Source organism: Sceloporus undulatus, chromosome 1 (genome assembly GCF_019175285.1).
Source record: "Sceloporus undulatus isolate JIND9_A2432 ecotype Alabama chromosome 1, SceUnd_v1.1, whole genome shotgun sequence".
NCBI classification, from domain to species: domain Eukaryota; kingdom Metazoa; phylum Chordata; class Lepidosauria; order Squamata; family Phrynosomatidae; genus Sceloporus; species Sceloporus undulatus.
The window spans coordinates 125,707,523-125,722,124 of NC_056522.1; the positions used below are offsets into that span (position 1 = coordinate 125,707,523).

The 14,602-nt window shown below is 40.7% G+C and overlaps 1 protein-coding gene across 6 annotated transcripts in view; it reads left to right on the plus strand.

Moving 5' to 3' along the window:
* The first annotated feature begins 14,224 nt into the window (after positions 1-14,224).
* The window catches only part of COL12A1 (collagen type XII alpha 1 chain), a 149,696-nt gene continuing 149,318 nt past the window's right edge, over positions 14,225-14,602 (plus strand). For 4 of the 6 annotated variants that reach the window (XM_042463100.1, XM_042463148.1, XM_042463138.1 and 1 more), the window contains exon 1: positions 14,225-14,509. The gene's annotated coding sequence lies outside the window, so the exon portion shown is untranslated. The remainder of the gene's footprint in view (positions 14,510-14,602) is intronic. The other 2 variants (XM_042463111.1, XM_042463119.1) reach the window with 2 other exon arrangements.

Genomic DNA, 14,602 nt, shown 5'->3' on the forward strand with positions numbered 1-14,602 from the left:
GTGGCCAGACAATCAGCCCCAAAGGCTAAAAATACACTTGTCAGTTGTAGCTTGATTTGGTGTTATCATACACAATCTCCCTGAGAAAACAGGTAATTATGCAACAATGCTAATTGGAAAACCATTGTAAACACATACTCTCTCATATGTGCATCAGTAATTCAGAAAGGATAGTACAAACAAAAATCCTAATAAAAAGACTAAATAGCTCCTACTGGGAAGAGAAAGAGAGGAGAAGATCCTTTCCAATATAAAAGAGCCATGAATCTTTCACGAACTTCCCAATGGAACATTATTTATATAAACTTCAAAGATCCTCTTCTCTGCTTCTCTATATTTAGATCTTAAGCTATACTGCAGCAGATGTGTATCTCTTACATGTTATACCCCCTCCTTATAAAATTTCATTTATATGTATACAGTACAGAAATAATCTGTGTTATTTTTTTTCTCCTCTATTTTCTTCCATTTTACACTTGCTTGCATTGCATAGAAAAAAATAACATTTGATTCAAACCTAGTCAGGAATTTCTATGGCAGGCCAATGTATGTCTACTTAGAAGTAAACATCAATGTGTTCAATGGGACATTACTCTCAAATAATTGGGTACAGGATTGCCATTCAAATCTGTTTGAAAGGGTAATTTATTTACAGATGCCACCACAAATGTCTTCCAGTCTCACTGGAGACCTAAAGGAAGCCACTTACTATATGGGACTAAACTAGATTAGAAAAATAAAGATATCAATTAGGACTGACTCCAAACTGAGTTTCGTGCTTCTAAAGGCAAATAGCAAGGTCCCACTGCCCATATCTTAACAATCATGCCCAAAAGGTAGGGCAAGCTCAAAGAAGTACAAATTAAGACAGTTCCCTGAGACTGGTTAAGGGATTATTCCTAAAGACATGAAAGAAACCTCTCACTACACAACTGAGGTCTAATCTTCACTGCAGAAATAATACAGTTTGGCACTGCTTTAACTGCCATGGCTCAATGGTATGGAATTTATAGTTTCGTGAGATATTTAGCCTTCTCTATCAGAGAGCTCTGGTGCCACAACAAACTACAAATCCCAAGATTTCATAGCATGTGTCAAACTGCATTATTTCTGCAGTGAAGGGTACACCCTGGTTTCCTAAAGGCCAGTCCTCTAGCCACCAGCTGCCTTGATCAGAAATCCTTTGTCAAGTTGAGTCATGCCATGATTTTTCCTTCTGTTGCTGATAAATAAAACATTAGAAACACAAACATGCACACACACATTTAACTGGAAATATTGACTCCACGACTCATCTGCTCTATGTCATCTTATTTATAAATGGAAATATATGACTAAAATAGTTTAATAATCTTTGTTCAATGGGAAAAGGGAGTTTTACAGGAGCCATGCCAATACTTATCATTTCCTCAGTGTCCTTTTGAAAATGAAACAAATAGGGAAAATATTGTTTCAGCTTATCTCTTTGGGACCTCTGTGGTACAGATATCTTTCTAAAAGATAACAGTCTAGTTCAGTGAAATTAGGCTTTTTGATGAAGTTCATGGTGGTTCTCTATGTTCAGTTGATCCCATCAGAGGATGTCCAAAAATATGACATCATGAGTTTAAATTTACCTAGGGCAACAGTACATGTGAAGGGCCTCAGTACCTTAAAGGCACCAGATCTCATCTGACCTGGGAAGCTAAGCAGGGTCAGGTCTGAAAAATACTTTGATGGGAGAGCACTGACGAATACCACATGCTGTAGACTATATTTCAGAGGAAGGAACTGGCAGAACTACCTCTAGTATTCCTTGCTTGAGAAAACCCTATGAAGTTCACGGGGTTGTCATATGTCGACAAGTGGCCTGATGGCACATACAGTAAATATGAGGAAGCTAGAATTGCAGAAGTGATCATTGCCCAGGAGTGGGTTGCTGCAACAGGGACCAATTCTTCTACAACAGGCTGCATCACCTGATTTGAAAAACAAACGAACAAATTAGCCTCAAAACCATTCCAGAAATGACCACTAGTGAGCTTTCTGGCTAATTGTGGGGCCTTTGAGAATGGAGAGGGACTGGGGAATATTGGATTAGGCATGCCATCACTTCCATAGCATTTGGGCATGATTTTAGGTCCCCTCAATAAAAAATATTGGGTGTCTAGGAGGTATGCGATAGAGGCCAGACTTGGGATGCAAAAAGGATTTAAAGCCACATGTGGATCACAGGATCGAGTTTCCTCTCCCCTGACCTGGACTCTCAAGTCTATTTTTAGGTGGACCCCTCTGTGTGAAGGATATATTATTTTGGATCTTGAAAGGCAGCCTTTGGGGTTGTAGCATGATGATCAGGCATACGAACTGAAGCTTAAAGTGCAAATATATACATGTTGATTGAGGAGTCAATCCCACTGAATTCAATGGGTTTTATTCCTAGATGAATGGGATTATAGCTCAAGACATCAGGGGAGGACACGTGGGCGAAAAGACCCATTTTCTTCCTGGCCTGATGTTGCAGGCCAACAACTCTGGATCAGGAATAGGTAGACGCCATTTTAGTGGATCTGGCATGATCCCAGTCCAACTGCCTCTTGGGTTGTTTTTAAATAACCATCTGTTTGCTGCAGAGTTTCCCCTGAAACAGCACTGTGACAGTTGGTAGTTCAGATGCCTATGTGCTCATCCCTTACCTATCACCACCACCACCTCCATTCTCCTTGCAGACCCCAATTATGAAAAGGGGCTCTGCCCCATTTTTGCCCTGCCATGGGCAATGGCAGAAGCATGCAAGGAGAATGGTGGAGACAATGGCCAAGTTGTTGTCATCAGTGGTGGCAGCACAGCAGACACACATCTGAACATCAATCAGTTGTTGCACTGGACCAGGTAAGCACCAGTGGCAGGAATGAAACAGATCCACTAGGAAAATATGGTGGGGTTAGCATGTTATCTTCTGCCCATGCACTTGTGCCTATAGTATCATCAGACAACACTTCATGGATTACCACATTTCATAAAAGGAAGAGATGTATCCATTTCAGAACATGGATTTTCACATAATTGAGATGCTGGGCATCCTGAAAGATTAACTAAATATAAATTGCATATTTTAATACATCATGTGAAGGTGTAAATTGCATACTTCATTAATATGTACTCCTGATATTAAATTTATTTTCCTGAAGTACTGAAGTCTTTTTTCTTTAGAAGAGGAAGAAAAGCAAGCAACATGTCCCTTCTCTCCAAAATGTTAATAACAGTTTTTTATTTAATTGCATGAAAGCAAGTGTACTGTCAGAGATAACTGTTTCACATGTATTTTCTATTACTGAAACTGTTGTGGTCATCTCCCCCCCCGCCATGTTTTATAATTTAGTAGAACATTGGTGTATTATTTCTAAACTATTATGTAAAGGAACAATTAGATTTTTTAAAAACTGGCAAATAAATAGTCACTGAGGGAATTAATTTCCATTAAAAACAAAACAAAGTACCATCCTGTGTCTATGGCCCTTTAGAACGCCAACCTCATGTTTAGTTAATGTTTACAGACTGAACTAATGCTGAAAGTTTTATCTTAGTTATTTGAAATGGTTATTTTATGCAAATATTTCATTTTATGCAGACACAGAAGAGGCAATTGACACCTTACATTTAGAGGATGCAATGGAAAGGTGTGAAATGGATCAAATACACATGCTGTGACATTAGGATGCCCATTGTTTTTAAAGCTCCTACACGATGTAAGGTACCAAAGAGTATGTACTGTGTATTTTATACCTCTTCTGTATTTCACAAATTTCACTGGAAAGGGCAGATATATTGTCAAATAAAAACATAACAATATGACATCTATAAGAAAGTTGATCTTCATCTCCTCTTGCCTGTTCCAGAGAGAAAGACCAAGTTTTAGCAGATATATACTAAAACAATTAATGGGCTAAACTCAGTTTTTGTCTTACCTAGGGTAGACCCATCGATACAAATACAATAAACTTAAAACCCATTGACTTCAATGGGTCCTTTCTAGGAAAGGCTAGCACTGGATTTAGCTCACTGTATCCATCCATATAATCACCTACAAAATGGTAATAAAGGTTGTTTGTTTATTTATTTATTTAAAGTGTTTATGTATCTCCTCCCAGCCCACAAGGGCTCTTAGATTCCACCAAAAATTCAAAACAAAGTTGAAAACCACATGCCCTTTTTATACTGCACAGCTATAGCACTGTCATCCACTTCAACTGCCAGGCCAACATTTTATGGAATTCTGGGATTTGCAGTTTGGGGAGGATTATTTACCATTCTAAGACCTCAGGAAACTACAGATCCCAGAATTCTAGTAGAATAATAGTGCTATAATTGTGTAGTGCAAAAGGGCCCTAAGTTAGACTGCTGGATCTGTGTTAATGTGGATGTTTCCCATATGGTAAGCGTCTATGTAATATTATGACCCATCAAGCCAGACACAGACCATTGGTCAGACATGGCAGCCTGCCAGCAATATTGTTCCCAACATTACCTCCTCTGGTTCCTGGCAGGCATCACAAATGAAAATGTTACTAAGCTGCTATTGGGCTTTCCTTCATGGCCTACAAATGCATTCAGCTTTGACAGGGTGGTTATACTCCCTTGGAGAGTGGTGGAATCTTCTTCTATGGAGATTTTTAAACAGAAGCTGGATGGCCATCTGTCAGGGGTGCTTTGATTGTGTGTTCCTGCATGGCAGAATGGGGTTGGACTGGAAGGCCCTTGGGGTCTCTTCCAATTCCGTGATTCTATGAAATGGTATAGAAATATGTACAGAAAACATATTGTGCATAGCACACTCAGAACTTAAATACATAATCTTGAAAACAGAGTTTAAGCAACACTGGAGGGGAAAAACAGATGCCAAGAAAACAGGGATGTCTTTCAATTTTAGGGGTGCTTTTGCCTGAACAAGAACTATTATTTATGTTTGTCAAACTATAAAATGAAACATTATAGGTGGTACACCTAAATAAATGTTGTTGGATTGTTTAGGAATGAAATAAATGGAACAAAATTTTCAAACTGTAAGGAAGGTCAGGAAAGAAAGTGCAAAGACAGGCTTGTTGCTGAATATAAAGAAATTATGTACATAATTTCAACCCAGCCAGTGAGAAAATGGAAATAGTTAAGAATTTCTTGTACTTTGGATCAAACATTGATCAGAAAGAAGACTGCAGTCAAGAAATAAGAAGAAAGCTAGGAATAGGAAGGGGAGTGATAAAAGAACTAGACAAGATATTAAAGAGTAAAGATACACAACAGAGCACTAAAATTAGAATCGTCTGAGTCATTTGTATTCCCTATCACCATGTATGGATGTGAGAGCTGGACACTGAAGAAAGCAGATAAAGAGAAAATCAACTCATTTGAGATTTGGTGCTGGAGAAGAGCGCTGAGGATACCAAAGAAATGGGTCATTGAATAGATCAGGCCTGAAATCTCCCTGGAAGACAAGATGATGAAACCAGTAAGACTGTCATATTTTGGCCACATTATGAGAAGATATGACTCATTAGAAAAAACAATAATGCTAAGAAAAGTATAGGACAGTAGAAAGAGAGGAAGACTGCATGCCAGATGAATGGACTCAATGAGGGAGGAGGACACAGGACCGATTCTACAAGACCTGAGCAGAGCAGTGGAAGACAATGAAGCATGGAGATGTCTCATCCACAGGGTCACCATGAGTCTGAGTCGACCTGAGGACAGTTAACAACAACAAAGAAAATATTGGAACCACACTGATCTCTTCTAGAGCAGTGCTTCCCAACCTTTTCTATGCTGCACATTCCCTAGGGACTTCTTCACACGGGGGAAATGTATCATCATCCCGAAAAAAGAAGAAAGTGGTAGCATCCTGGAAATGCTTGAAGTTGTGTGATTCCTTATCACATACAGAGAGCAACACAGTGTGCATGCGAGAGGGAAAGTAGCATGAATGTGAACTTAGTTATCACACGAGTATGTACCCATCAGGTTCGTGATTTCAAATTAGCGTGTTTGCGAGGAGTAATGCATCACAAAGATTTTACACTTCAGGTTCAATACGATCAGAGTCTATATGAGGACCCAAGGAAACCCCCCTGAGTTAGAGGTGGACAAGAATAAGGAGGCATGCTCAAGCTCCTCATCCTCACCCCTTTGCTCTGAAAAAGAGTTGCTTTCCTCTTGGCAGCCAGGGAAGACAAAGGAGTACTGGAAGCAAACTCACAACAAAGGGTCATGGAAATTATAGGGGTTTTTTTCATGTGGGGGAAAGCCCATGGTTGAACTGGAAATGCTTTTCACACTAACTCAAATTCGATATGGAAATGGACTTGCAAATTCTGTATTTTTGCAAAAGAAGCTATTCCCTGGATCTCACACGTTTCTGTTTGGGATGCAACCCATTTGCACGCGACATCATGTGAAAGTCTTTTGCGAAATTACGTGCAATACATTGGATAATCCCGGATTCTCACTTGGTTAGCCTTCCAATTTTCCCCAGTGTGATAAAGTCCTAGGAAATGTTTGTTTAATGTTCACACCCCCTACAAAACTAATATCAGATTTGAAGATGGAGAAGTCTAATTTTTAATTTTTTAACCTCATAGTGAACCACATACAATACTGCAGGTGAAGAAATTGAACTTTAAAAAATAACCTTTTAACTCAGTGTATAAAATGCAAACCTAAATTAAACACTGAAGGACATGAGACACTCTTTGTTGCAGCCCCTGAAATTCCATCTCACACCCCTTGTGGGTGCGGGCCTTACTGGTAAACACTATATGGGGCCCAAGGGGAGTAAGAAGATCCTTTGAGGTTAAGCAACTTCCACATATGTCTTTTAGGGCTGCAGACTGACATCCTTATCCAAGATGCAGACAAAGTAGCATATGCTGGTAAATGTTTGTACATTGCAGGAATGCCTTTTGAATAGCACAGTGTGTACTCAAAGTTCACTTAGGGCACACGATAAACAGATCCAAATAGTTCCTAGTGAAGTCAAATAAGTTTTGTTATGCCAGAATCTACTAAGTGCAGAACTCTAAGTTTTGCTACAAATAAGATTAGGCTTGATTACACAATGAGATATCCTAACTACAGGTGTGTTTGCTTGGTCAAGTATCCAGATGCTAAAGTTTGTGGGAAAGGAAAAGAATGGCTCTTGGGATAGTTATACATATATAAAACAAGTCCAAAACGCAATATCATTCTGGATTTGTCCATTCTACTGACAGAAGTCCTTTCCTCACTGAAATTGTCCCATTAAAATCAAGGTATCCATGCTGGTCCCTTGGATAGAAATCTCCAGATATCCAGTATATCAGTCAAAAGTTGCTATTTTGGTTCAGCCCAATCAAGGCATACTATTCAAAAGATATTTAGGATAATTTGGGGCATGGAAGAGTTCAATGGTCTAATAGCAATTGTGTTAGAATTAGAGTCAGACACACAGAAATGAGTTCAGTTTGGAATTCACATCAGACGTACAGTATTGAGACATATATGATAATAAAGAAAAAGATAATATAATGAGCAGTTTGAGTGTTGGACTGGACCTCTGGGAGAACAGAGTTCAAATCCCAGCTCAGCCATGGAAAACCACTGAGTGCCCTTGGACTAGTCACACACTTTCAGAAGAAGACAACAGCAACCCCCCAACAAATCTTGCCCATAATGGGGTCACCTTAGGGTTTTCATAGTTGAAAGTCATTTGTAGCAGGGTGTCCAGATGTCCTCCTTTTCCCAGACATGTCCTACATTTCAGCCTTCTATCTAGGAAGAATTCCAAAATGTTCTCCATTTTGAGCATCGCTAAGTAGCATAAATTTATGAGGGTTTTTAGCTTTTATAAGGTGATGCCCTACGTTTTTTGAAAATCCTCCATTTTGCAGTGCCTTGTCCTCCTTTGCAGTGATGACATCTAGTCATCTTGTTTGAAGGCATACAAAACCAAAATGAGCTGGGATTCATTGTATGCAGAATCAGAGGCTGTTGACTGAGGATGACACCAGGTATAAATAAGGCTCTGGAATCTTTCACTGTGTACCTTCAGAGTTCTGTTCTCTTTGGTTCATGCAACAACAACATATTTGTGTGCATTTTTTCAAAGGAATATATTTATCACATACATAATTTTTTGTGTGTAAATGAGATCATAAATCCATGCAGTAAATATATGGCTTTCCAGCCACAAGTTGCATGTGGATCCATGTCTATTTCTGGAGGTGCAAAGAAAATAAATTATTGGTTGAAAATAGACTGAAACATCTTTCTCTCTCTTCATCAGTTTTCAGGTTGCCTTGCACCAGATTACCAAGATAGTAACATTGTGGAAGAAATGTAAAAATAAAATAGTTCCTTTTTTCCCCTAGGGCTGTGGGTTTTGAATCAGTATATGAGTTTCAAAGAGATAATTTTGTTAAGCTGGTGCCTTGAATGAATTGAATACTGAAAGGAAACCCAATAAATGTATATGATAGTCTACAGGCACACATTCCTTTGGAATTGGAACTGACTGTCTTAAAGCAAGAAAAGCGAGCTGATTAATTTTATTTGTTTTGATATAGTACTTAGATATGCAAACTTTTTGTAAGTGAGAAAAATACAACTTATTTTAATAGCATAAGCACACAGTAACTTGTAGTATTCACACTAATAAATATAAAGAGTGGAAAATTCATGAGGGGATTCAGTAGTTCAAGGGCATTTTGTAATTTATTACTGAGGAAAACATAGGTTCTGGAAAGTACATTTTAGGATTACCAGACAGCTGAATTTGTGGTATGTTCCTATAAGCAGTTGACTCATTTCCCCAAGGTGTCTGGAAATGTTAAAGCACGTATTATCAGGACAATGCTTCATTATTCCTTGCTAAAAAGTTAGAAGCCTACCTGCAACCAGGAAAACTCTCTTTCAAGAATACCCATAAAAGTATTCCCTCATGGAAACGTCATCAGATTAACAGGCCTGTCATTCAAATGTTGCCTCATTTTAGTTCTCTTTAATTTTTTCTCAGATAAAATTCAGCTAGATGGGAAGTAATATATGCTAATGTAATAACTGGGTTGTTCTGGTCAGGTCTTCTAATAACTGTCCTTTACTTCTTTAAAGTTGTCCTTCATACTAATTTCCCCCAGTGCCCCCTCCATCTTTCTTTCTTTCTTTCTTTCTTTCCTCCCTCCCTCCCTCCCTCCCCCTCCTACATGGTTCTGTATTGAGTGGGAGTTATGTGATCTCCAGATGCTTTGGACAGCATTTCCCAGCATTCTCCTGGATGGCCATCTGTCAGGAGTGCTTTGATTGTGACTTCCTGCATGGCAGGGAATTGGACTGGATGGCTCATGTGGTCTCTTCCAATTCTATGATTCCATGCTGTTATGATTCTTCACAATTATCAATGCTGGTTAGTGCTGCTGCTTTATGCAAATGAATTCATCTTTCTAATCCTGACCCCACACTTTCAGTCCAAATCCTTGAAGCAATACAGAAGCAGTGATTTGCAGGCCGGACAAGATGCCTCGAGAGGTGTGTTGTTTCCCAGGGGTAAAGATCTGTGATGTGACAGAGAGGCTACAAGACTGGTCAGGCCTACTGACCAATACCCCTTCCTTTTGGTCCATGTGGGAACCAATGATACTGCAAGATACAGCTTTCAGAACATCAGAAGGGATTATGAGGCTCTTGGTAGGAAGCTGAAAGGAATGGATGCACAGGTTGTCATCTCGTCTCTTCTGCCAGTCGAAGGGCACGGTCCAGGAAGGGAGAGGAAAATAGCAGATGTGAACAACTGGCTCCACAGATGGTGCCACCGAGAACGATTTGGATTCTTCAATCATGGGCTGCGGTTCCATGAGGAGGGACTTCTTGCAATGGACAGGTTGCATCTCACGCCAGTTGGAAGAAATGTTTTTGCCAACAGTCTCAAGAATTTGATCAGGAGGGCTTTAAACTGAGTTTCGTGTGAGAGGGAGACAATATTAAGGAAGGCGAAAGGGCTGGAGAAAATAGTCAAACTGACATAGAGGAAACAAGACAAATAGTGCAAGGACCCAACAGTGGGAGGCAAAAAAACTTGCACAGACAGCAAGTAAAGGGGACCCTTAGTCTGCGATGTCTCTACTCTAATGCACAGAGCATGGGAAATAAACAAGATGAACTCGAACTTCTAGTACAACAAAGCAAATATGATATAATAGGCATCACTGAAACCTGGTGGGATGAGTCTTATAATTGGAATGTAGAAATAGAGGGGTATAACCTTTTTAAGAGAAATAGGCCAAACAGGAAAGGAGGAAGAATAGCACTATATGTCAGAGATATTTACACCAGTGAAGAGATCCTGGACATCAGTCATGGAAGCCAGGTGGAGAGCATCTGGATAAAATTTAAAGGGGAGGGAAACAACAAGGATGTTATGGTGGGAGTCTACTATGGACCCCCCAATCAGATGGAGGAATTGGATGATGCCTCTCTAGAACAGATGACTACACACTCAGAAAGGAGAGATGTAGTAGTGATGGGGGACTTCAACTATCCTGATATTTGCTGGAAGTCAAACTCAGCCAAATCCTCAAGGTCTACCAAATTCCTCACTTGCCTGGAAGACAATTTCATTGTCCAAAAGGTGGAAGAGGCAACAAGGGGGTCAGCTATTTTAGATCTGGATCTAACCAACAAGGATGACTTGGTTAATGGGGTCCAAGTGGTGGGATCATTAGGTGGAAGTGACCATGTTCTCTTGTTATACAATGGAAAGGAGAAGCCAGGCATAGTCAGACACACATTCTAGACTTTAGGAGAGCGGATTTCAGTAAACTTAGAGAAGTATTGAGGGTGATCCCATGGTCAGAAATACTAAAAGGGAAGGGAGTTCAGGACAGATGGGAGTTTCTCAAAAGAGAGATACTGAAGGCACAATTTCAAACAGTTCCAGTGAGAAAGAAAAATCGGAGGTGTCTCAAGAAACCAGGATGGACGACTAAGGAACTTTCAACCGAGTTAAGTTTGAAACGGAGCATTATAAGAAATGGAAAAAGGGGGAAATCACAAAAAAGGAATTCAAAGAAATAGCAGGCATGTGTAGGGGTAAAGTCAGAAAAGCTAAAGCACAGAATGAACTCAGGCTTGCTAGAGAGGTTAAGAACAATAAAAAGGGCTTTTTTGGATATGTCCGCAGCAAAAGGAAGAAGAAGGAAACGGTAGGGCCACTGCGTGGAGAAGATGGCAAAATGCTAACAGAAGACAGAGAAAAAGCAGAATTACTCAACACCTTCTTTGCCTCAGTCTTCTCAGAAAAGGCAAATGGTGCTCAACCTGAGGATAATGGAGCAGAGGACAAATTAGGGGAATTTCAGCACAGAATAAGTAAAGAGATAGTAGAGGAATACCTGGTTAATCTAAATGAATATAAGTCTCCAGGACCAGATGAACTATATCCAAGGGTATTAAAAGAACTGGCAAATGTAATATCGGAGCCATTGGCAATAATCTTTGAGAAGTCCTGGAGAACAGGAGAAGTGCCAGCAGACTGGAGGAGGGCAAACGTTGTCCCCATCTTCAAAAAGAGGAAAAAAGAGGATCCCAACAATTATTGTCCAGTTAGTCTGACATCAATAAGAGTAAAGATTCTGGAGCAGATCATTAAACAGAGAGTCTGTGAACATCTAGAAGGCAATTCCATAATCACAAAAAGTTAACATGGGTTTCAGAGAAACAAATCATGCCAGACAAATCTGATCTCTTTCTTTGATAAAATTACCAGCTTGGTAGATGAAGGGAATGCTGTGGATATAGTATATCTTGATTTCAGTAAGGCCTTTGACAAGTTCCAATGACATTCTTGCAAACAAGCATGTAAAAGGTGGGCTAGACAAGGTAACTGTTACATGGATTTGTAATTGGTTGACCTGCTGAACCCAAAGGGTGCTCAACAATGGCTCCTTTTCATCCTGGAGAGAAGTGACCAGTGAGGTCCCACAGGGCTCTGTCCTGGGCCCAGTGTTATTCAACATCTTTATCAATGACTTGGATGACAGAATTGGAGGCATACTCATCAAATTTGCAGATGACACCAAATTAGGAGGAATAGCTAATACTCCAGAGGACAGGATCAACATTCAAAATGACCTGAATAGACTTGAAAGCTGGGCCAAAGCTAACAAAATGAAATTCAACACGGAGAAATGTAAGGTACTGCACTTAGGGTGGAAAAATGAAATGAACAGATATAGGATGGGGGACACCTGGCTGAACAAGATGACATGTGAAAAGGATCTAGGAATCCAAGTAGACCACAAGTTGAACATGAGTCAACAGTGTGATGTGGCAGCTAACAAGGCCAATGCAATTTTAGGCTGCATCAATAGAAGTATAGTATCTAGATCAAGAGAAGTAATAGTGCCACTCTTTTCTGCTTTGGTCAGGCCCCACCTGGAATATTGTGTCCAGTTCTGGGCACCGCAATCAAAAAGGACATTGAGAAACTGAAGCGTGCTCAAAGGAGGGCGACTAAAATGGTGAAGGGTCTGGAACAACTTAGGGAATTGGGGATGTTTAGTCTGGAGAAGAGAAGGTTAAGAGGTGATATGATAGCCCTGTTTAAATATTTGAAGGGATGTCATATTGAGGAGGGAGCAAGCTTGTTTTCTGCTGCTCCAGAGACCAGGACCCGGAGCAATGGATGCAAGCTACAGGAAAAGAGATTCCACCTCAACATTAGGAGGAACGTCCTGACAGTAAGGGCTGTTTGACAGTGGAACACACTTCCTCTGAGTGTAGGGGAGTCTCCTTTGGAGGTCTTTAAACAGAGGCTGGATGGCCATCTGTTGGGGATGCTTTGATTGAGATTTCCTGCATGGCAGGGGGTTGGACTGGATGGCCCTTGTGGTCTCTTCCAACTCTACGATTCTATGATTCTATGATCAGGGCATTCTGCATGATGTTTTGCTGGTAATAGAAGTTCCTGTTGTGCAACAAATCCTATCGTGTTCTGTTGCCCATTGCACAAAGGGGTCCATAGCACTCTAATGTCCATTTCATATCGGGACCCATGGTGCTGTTGGCTCTGCAGAACTGTCCCAGAGATGTTGCTAAGTTTACACTCCCTACCTGAAAATATGAGCATTGCACAACATCACAACTAACCTTTGCATGACCGTAAGTCAATTTACAGTGGTGAAAATACTAGACAGGATTCAAGCCCCTATTTACAGTTCACATCAGGTTGAGGCTGAAAAAGATGGAGGGTCCCTAAACTCTCTGCGGCTGACTGTAATGTAAACTGTATGCAGAGAGATATTGTAGCACCTTTGAGGTTAACTGAAAGAAAGAAGTTGACAACATGAGCTTTCGCAGACTTCACTCTAGCTCCTCAGATGCATTTGTAAACTGCTGAGAGAGTGCTCAGTTTATCACATGAGTGAGATTGAGAGTTTATCCCATGAATATCCCGGAAAAATTGCATAACTACACAAAACTATTTCACATGACGTAGTACAAAACCTGCCATTAAAGTGGTCAGAAAGAAGCATTAACTTGCATCTTTTTACTTTCGGGATTTCAGCGACAATGCATTTCTGATATTGTAAAGTCGAAGGCTTTCATGGCCGGTATCCATAGTTTTTTGTGGGGTTTTTGGGCTATGTGGCCATGTTCTAGTAGAGCTTCTTTCTGACATTTCACCAGCATCTGTGGCTGGCATCTAATATCTGATATCGCTTTATTTGCGCAATTGCATGTGATAATCATTTGTGCAGTTACTTTCCATTTTTGCTTTATTTCCAGGATGCTTTAAATGTGCATTAATCTCTCTTTAATGCTGGGTTTAGCCCCAGTGTGATAAACTCCATAGAAATGTAAAGTGTGATTGCTATCGCTAATGTGTAAACTTGTTGCGGAAAGGTAAAGGTTGTGCCAAAAAAAGTAATCCACAACCCAAGGCAAAATGTACCTCTTCAAGTGAAGTCCCCACAGCTGCCAAATATGAAGCAAGACCTGCCAGTAACATATTATGTTGGGAAGGAAATCTCCTGGGCTGGAAAGCTGGGAAAGCCATTTCCTCTAGCCTTTTTGGGAGTGAAATGATGTGGCGGCAATAAGGAGGAGAGCCACTAGGTCGGGCTGTTGGACAAGAAATGAGCTTTGCTCACTGGTTTCTCCTCCTCTCAGGGAGGGTTAAAAGGGAGCCCTTCTCCTCCAGGATGGGGAGAGCTCCCTCAGAGCAAGGAGAACCCAGGGCTGGTGTGTCTCAGCCTCCCAAGGACAGAGCAGAGGGGCTGGGAAAGGGCTGGGATCGCCTGGATCTTCCAAAGGCCACCAGTCAAGAGTTTCTGGGAAGATCCCTCCAGGTGCCGCAGACACCTCCTGCGTAAAATCCAGGATAATATCCCCACAGAGGACCTTGGAGGGGAAAGCTTTGCCTGTAAAGGCTGGAGCCTGGAGGAACTGGGCAGCTGGTGAAGAGAGGAGGCTTGATTTTCCTGCTCCATCCATCCCTTCGTGTCTGGTATTCTCCCTACTTGCTCCCCTTATTATTCTCTCATCATCTTTCCCTTTTGTGCGGGAAGGGATGCGCGCCCTTTGGACAACCTGCTGGCTT